Source organism: Cebus imitator, unplaced genomic scaffold, assembly GCF_001604975.1.
Source record: "Cebus imitator isolate Cc_AM_T3 unplaced genomic scaffold, Cebus_imitator-1.0 Scaffold9, whole genome shotgun sequence".
NCBI lineage: Eukaryota > Metazoa > Chordata > Mammalia > Primates > Cebidae > Cebus > Cebus imitator.
In genome coordinates, this window is record NW_016107324.1 from 3,080,123 (window position 1) to 3,087,844 (window position 7,722).

A 7,722-nucleotide genomic window follows, 5' to 3' on the forward strand; every position below is an offset into this window, starting at 1 on the left:
TACCAATGACCTTCTTCACAGAGCTGGAAAAAAAACACCTTAAACTTCATATGGAACCAAAAGAGAGCCCGCATAGCCAAGTCAATTCTAAGCAAAAAGAACAAAGCGGGAGGCATCACACTACCAGACTTCAAACTATACTACAAGGCTACAGTAATCAAAACAGCATGGTACTGGTACCAAAACAGAGATATAGACCAATGGAACAGAACAGAGGACTCGGAGGCAACACAACATATCTACAACTATCTGATCTTTGACAAACCTGACAAAAACAAGCAATGGGGAAAGGATTCCCTGTTTAATAAATGGTGTTGGGAAAACTGGCTAGCCATGTGCAGAAAGCAGAAACTGGACCCCTTCCTGACATCTTACACTAAAATTAACTCCAGATGGATTAAAGACTTAAACATAAGACCTAACACCATAAAAACTCTAGAAGAAAATCTAGGCAAAACCATTCAGGACATAGGCATAGGCAAGGACTTCATGACCAAAACACCAAAAGCATTGGCAACAAAAGCCAACATAGACAAATGGGACCTAATCAAACTTCACAGCTTCTGCATGGCAAAAGAAACAGTCATTAGAGTGAATCGGCAACCAACAGAATGGAAAAAAGTTTTTGCAGTTTACCCATCTGACAAAGGGCTGATATCCAGAATTTACAAAGAACTAAAACAGATTTACAAGAAAAAAACAAACAAGGCCATTCAAAAGTGGGCAAAGGATATGAACAGACACTTTACAAAGGAAGACATACATGAGGCCAACAAACATATGAAAAAATGCTCATCATCACTGGTCATCAGTGAAACGCAAATCAAAACTACATTGAGATACCATCTCACGCCAGTTAGAATGGCGATCATTAAAAATCTGGAGACAATAGATGCTGGAGAGGATGTGGAGAAATAGGAACACTTTTACACTGTTGGTGGGAGTGTAAATTAGTTCAACCATTGTGGAAGACAGTGTGACGATTCCTCAAGGACCTAGAAATAGAAATTCCATTTGACCCAGCAATCCCATTACTGGGTATATATCCAAAGGATTATAAATCGTTCTATTATAAGGACACGTGCACACGAATGTTCATTGCAGCACTGTTTACAATAGCAAAGACCTGGAACCAACCCAAATGCCCATCAATGATAGACTGGACAGGGAAAATGTGGCACATATACACCATGGAATATTATGCAGCTATCAAAAACAATGAGTTCGTGTCCTTTGTAGGGACATGGATGAACCTGGAAACCATTATTCTCAGCAAACTGACAGAAGAGCAGAAGATCAAACACCGCATGTTCTCACTCATAGGCGGGTGTTGAACAATGAGAACACATGGACACAGGGAGGGGAGCACTACACACTGGGGTCTGTTGGGGGGATATAGGAGAGGGACAGTGGGGGTGGGGAGTTGGGGAGAGATAGCATGGGGAGAAATGCCAGATATAGGTGATGGGGAGGAAGGCAGCAAATCACACTGCCACGTGTGTACCTATGCAGCAATCTTGCATGTTCTTCACATGTACCCCAAAACCTAAAATGCAATAAAATAAATTTAAAAAAAAAAAAAAAGAAATGATAGAAGTCACAGAAACTAAGCAAGAGGGCTCCGGGGAAGGAATGGTTGGCAGTGCCAAAAGTTGCAAAGAAGAAAAAGTATTAAGCCTAGAAAACGTTCAGCAAATCTGTTGCTTAGAAAGCCATTGGTGCCCTCAGTAAAAAAAAAAAAAAATCAGGTGTCACCAAGGGGTTCTCTCTGCCTCACTTTCATGCATTTTTCTCATGCACTTGAGATCAAGAGGATGACGGTTGGTGGACCTTTGTCTGGCTTGGTCCCCCGTGGACAGCAGATGCTGGACTCCTCCGAGCACATGGCAAGAGACTGTGAGTGTTTTCCCGGCACTGACAAACACCAACTCTGGCCTGTGGAACCTGGATGGGAAAAGTGTGGGGAGGTTTGCTGGGGTACTGGGGCATGCCCAGCACTTCCCTCATTGGGATGGGGAGGAACTGCTTCCTCCTCACTGGGAGTTGAGCTGGAGCCTTTCAGGGACCACTGCAGGCATGTTTTGAGGACAGAGTTCAGAGTTTCACGCAGAGCTGCCGCGCAGGTGGATGATGAATTCCCCACAGCCAGATATGCTCCCAAAGGCCTACAGCTCAGGAATGCCCACAGCAGGGCACCTGAGAAAAGAGAACCCCAGACAGGGTACCCTTTCTTCCTACTGCCCAGCAGGGCGGACCCATGCAGGCTGCCACAGCCTGTGCCCCAACCCAGGAGTTTTGATCGTTTCACTGGCCATGCCTTAGTTACTAATATAATTCCTGCCATTGAAAGTGACTTTTTATGGCCTACAACTGTCCTTGCAAGGATATACATAGGACCTACAGGACCTGCCTGAGATTATAGCCTCAGGAAGGAAAAAATGTAGCCGATAGAGCGGGTTTGGAGAGACAATGAAACTAAAGTGGCTTTGATCCCACCCTGTCAAACCCAATTCACTCAGCACAAAAGTTACAAGCAAGAATTGGAAGAAGAAAAAGGCAAAACAAAAGATGATGGCAAGTGCTGTCACCAATACAGCAATGTAATGCCTTTATTCCGTGCCAAGGCATGGAATATATAGAAATGAACAAGACAGGCACGACTCCTGCTCTCACAAAGCTCAAAGTATGGAGTGAAAGACAAGTGACCATGTGCAAAAATATTATGACAACTTATAAGTGCCACTGCAGGAAAAAGCAGAGTGCTTATGAGAAAGCAGGGTGAAGGAGATGGCAGGCCACTCTGGGAAAGTGGCATGTAAATAGAGAAGCCCTGGGTAAGCATGACTTGGACAGGTGAAGAAGGGAGGCATTATTATTCGCCCATGATAAAAGTATGATTGAACAGGGTAAGCAGGCAGACAGGATCTCCAGGACAAAGCTCAGAGCCAGCCCAGGACTCCAGTCAGCAACTTTTCCCCGATGGCAGGGCATCTCCAGATCCTTCTTATCTCAGTTTCTTTCCATCATGAGTATGGCCTGTAGGCCTTTACTGTGCCAGATCTAGTGAAAAAAGTATTGATATGGTTTGGCTGAGTCCCCACCCAAATCTCATCTTGAATTGTAGCTCCCATAATTCCCACATGTTGTGGGAGGGCCCCAGTGGGAGATAATTGAATCCCTGGGGAAGTTTCCCCCATACTATTCTCATTGTGGTAAGTCTCATGAGATCTGATGGTTTATAAAGCACAGTTTCCCTGCACACACCTCTTACCTGCTGCCATGTAAGATGTGCCTTTGCTCCTCCTTGGCTTCTGCCATGATGGCAAGGCCTCCCCAGCCACGTGGAACTGTGAGTTCATTAAACCTCTTTTTGTTTATAAATTACCCAGTCTCGGGTAGGTCTTTATCAGCAGTGTGAAAATGGACTTATACAAGTATATTTATCTTTTCCTCTCTCTTACTTTCTCAGCAGGTCTTTCTCCTAGGAAGACAACAGTGAAACCAAAATTCCTTGGGACATTCCCAGCAATGCTTGTAAGTCTAGTGGGTAAAGTGTCTGCTTATTTTCCAGCACATGTAACTAGTATTCCTTCATTCCTCCTTCCCACGTGTATTGAGCAGTATTGAGTGAGACCTTGAAGCTTGGCAAAAGAGACAAGAGGATATGTAAATAGTTCCGTAGGAGTGGGTGGGAGGAACTTGTATCTCAGTTGGGAGGCAAAGAGGAATGGCAACTGGCTTCCAGGGACAAATGCTTATTGAAAATTTTCTAGCTCTGACTTGAGTCAGAACAAATGACAACATGGAATCAACAAAAGGGGATCTCATCCTCGACCCTCCAACAATCTGGGTGATGAGCTTCCACTTTGAAACCGAGGCACAGCCCATCATCTTTCAAGCCAGTGCTTAAACTGCAGTCAGGGGACCAGCTCCTGCTCCATTCTACGAACTGTGGAAATTCTACAATGAGATAAGCACAGAACAGAATAAGCAATTACAACTTTTATGGCAACTGGACAGAGTACGTTTTTGTCCCTTGAATCTAGTAAAAAGAATTGGGTTTCTGATTTGTATACCATTACTTTTTATTTCATTTTTTAGTAGTTTATTTTGTTGTATTTTTAAAAATATTGATCCATGATGGATTGAAGACAAAATAGTCCCTCCCCACAGGTGGTCTGGGATGCATTGTTCTGAGCCACCAAGTGGACTTTGAGGGCACACCACTCACAAGCACGGTGGGTAAACCTGACAGTTTCCCGAGGAGCCTAGCAATACTCCCCACAAGCCAGAAGGGAGTTTGGTGCCATGCAGCAGCGTTGCTCATGCAAAACACAGAGTTCTCTGTCTGTCTCTGTTGCCCAGGCTGGAGTGCAGTGGTGCTGCAACCTTGCCCTCTGGGCTCAAGGAAACTTCTCACCTCAGCCTCCCAAGTAGCTGGGACTACAGGCACACACCACCCCACCTGGCTAATTTTTTTTTTTTTTTGAGAAACAGGGTTTCGCTATGTTGCTCAGGTTCATCTTGAACTCGTAAGCTCAAGTGATCTGCCCGCCTCAACCTTCAAAAGTCCTGGGATTATAGGCACCACGCCCGGCCAGAAGCACAGAGTTCTTGAGCAGATTCTTCGACAGTGCTCTCGATTTCTGTGAGCAGGAAGCACAGGCAAGGAGGCTGCAGAAAGAAGAGTATACTCCCTTGGAAAGTCAGGCAATAAACCAGACAATTGCTTGTTCCAAAGCAGAGACTTGCTTTTGCATGAAATCCACAAAGTGGTAAACTGGCCAAATGGAGGGCCTGAGTGCTACCTGTGATGACTTCACAGCCACGTGCCACACCTGCTTCTTCTAACTTTAAAGGAGATAAAGAATCCTGAGCTTACACAGTCACAAATCATGTGGCATAAATCCCCAAATGGCCATCTCTGATTAAATAAAATCAAGGCAAATGTGTTGGCTCACACCTGTAATCCCAGTATTTTGGGAGGCCAAGGTAGGAGGATTGCTTGAGCCCTGGAGTTCAAGACCATCCTGGGCAACACAGGGAGATCTCATCTCTACAAAAAAATTTAAAAATTAGCCAGGCATGGTGGGACACCACTTTAGTCCCAGCTACTCAAGAGGCTGAGGCGGGAGGATAACTTGAGCCTGGGAGGTCAAGGCTACCATGAGCTGTGATCATGCCACTGCACTCCAGCCTGGCAACAAAGCAAGACCCTGTCTCAAAAATAAAATAAAATATCAGGTATTTTTGGTAAGGAACCAACCCTTCAAAGTCACCACATTTACCTGCTTGGATACTCCTACAGTGACTAAGAGATGGGAGGTCAGCTGTTCGCCTGATTTTAGCCAGAGAGATGCCACAGCATCCCCAAGTGGAATGCTGCATTACAACAGAGAGGCTTCCCAAGGTCAGAGGGCACACTCAGTGAGCCTGCCCTTCCACACCCACACGTGATTGAAACTAACCTGTCCTTAGTGGAAATTGTCATGTTTTCTTTTTTTTTTTTTTTTGTATTCTCAGCTGTTCTCACATGTCTTTAGTTGGTATCTTCCTTAGACTAAATTAGTTGGATTTTTTTCAGTCAGAAAAAAATGCTTCCTGTATCTTTTCTTATTTTCCTACATGTCTATTACATCCTGTACCCAGTGGGTTTTCAGGAAATGTTGACTAACTCAAATTAATAAAATGATGTAAAGCAAACAGCATGTTCCTTTTCATTTTGCACTTTTGAAGTGTATTTATTTTCCTTGCTGATTTACTTTTTTGTTCAAGGATCCATGAATTTGATTTAAACTTTTAGCTATTAAAAAGAATAGAAAAATAATACAAAATCAAGTTAATTTGAATCTCCCGTGCTCTGGTATTATGCCCACCCCTAGATCTTGGCACATACACATTAATACGTAATTAGCTCAGGCAAAATCCAAGCTACTCATCCACTTGAGGAAGCCTCAACTAATTAAATCTCTTCATGGGGAATTAAGAAACTAAGACCTGGCCATTTTGTGAAGAGACGAAGACTGAGCAGTGGTGGCTGCATTGCCAACCTCAAGCAGCAGTCGGCTTCTCCACGTAGAACCCAGGAGTAGGAGACCCACAACTGAATTTCTTCTCCCTCCCCACTCATGTGAGGTTTTTTTGATCTTCAGCTACATTTTTGGCTTTGTGAGAAATTGTGTCATCAAACACAATGGCCAGCAACATTGCCAACAAGACAAATCCTCGCTCCATGAACTCCTGTGTGTTCATTGGAAATCTCAACACTCTTGTGGTCAAGAAATCTGATGTGGAGGCAGTCTTTTTGAAGTATAGTAAAACTGTGGGCTGTTCTGTTCATGAGGGCTTTGCCTATGTTCCATATGTTAATGAGAGAAATGCCCGGGCTGCTGTAGCAGGAGAGGATGGCAGATGGATTGCTGGTCAGGTTTTAGATATTAGCCTGGCTGTAGAGCCAAAAGTGAACCCGAAAAGCAGGTGTGAAATGATCTGCAGCAGAGATGTACAGGTGACAGAACACCCTTCTCCACCCCCTCTACTCACCTCCTCTTTTGACTTGGTCTATGAGTTTCAGCGGGATTATTATGATAGGATGTACAGTACCCAGCACGTGTACCCCCTCCTTCTCCTACTGCTTGGGCTGTAGTGCCCTCAAAACATCAGCGTGTATCAGGAAACACCTCACAAAAGGGCAAAAGTGGCTTCAATTCTAACAGTGGACAGCGGGGATCTTCCAAGTCTGGAAAGTTGAAAGGAGAGGACCTTCAGGCCATTAAGAAGGAGTTGATCCAAATAAAACAAAAAGTGGATTCTCTCCTGGAAAACCTGGAAAAAATGGAAAAGGAACAGAGCAAACAAGCAGTAGAGATGAAGAATGGTAAGTCAGAAGAGGAGCAGAGCTGCAGCTCCGTGAAGAAAGATGAGACTAATGTGAAGATGGAGTCTGAGGGGGCTGCAGATGACTCTGCCGAGGAGGGGGGCCTCCTGGATAATGACGATAATGAAGATCGGGGGGATGACAAGCTGGCGTTGATCACGGATGGTGGAAAAGAGGCTGAGGAAGGAGAGGATGACAGAGACAGTGCCTAAGGCGAGCATGACGCTTAGGCACACAGTGGGATTTAGAAATCTTATCCCATTATTTCTTTACGTAGGCGCTTGTCTAAGATCAAATTTTTCACCCGATCCTCTCCCCTAGGATCTTCAGCACATGCTCCCTGTTCTCCCCATCCTTGTCCTTCCCATGTTCATTAATTCATACTGCCCTGCGCCTAGTCCCATTTTCACTTCCCTCGATGCTCTTAGTAGTTTTGTTAAGTCTTACCCTGTAACTTTTGCTTTTAATTTTGATAACTCTTTATGACTTAACAATAAAAAGGATGTATTAAAAAAAAAAAAGTAAAGAAAGAAACTAAGACCCAAGCACTTGCTCTTTTACATTCTCTTTCTTTTTTCCTTTCTTTCATGAATTTCCTGAAAAATATCCAGAAAGGCTCAGATGGAAACTAAATGTGTACTTTCTTGTAACAGTGAAACTCAGCCACAATATTTCATGAGCATGCCCTCCTCTCTAGCTATGAATCTGGAGGGAAAAAGACTGGGATGACCAGGCCAAGGGGAGAGAGTAGAATAGGGAAAAGCACAGACCATGGGAGCCAACTGCAGGCCACCACTGCAGACGTAGCTCCGTTTCATGGAGACCTGGCAGCTCCAAGGGCATAG

General features: G+C 44.3%; 1 pseudogene; it reads left to right on the plus strand.

Moving 5' to 3' along the window:
* Positions 1-6,009: 6,009 nt before the first annotated feature.
* On the plus strand, positions 6,010-7,107 carry LOC108314994 (annotated as a pseudogene).
* The last annotated feature ends 615 nt before the right edge of the window (positions 7,108-7,722 follow it).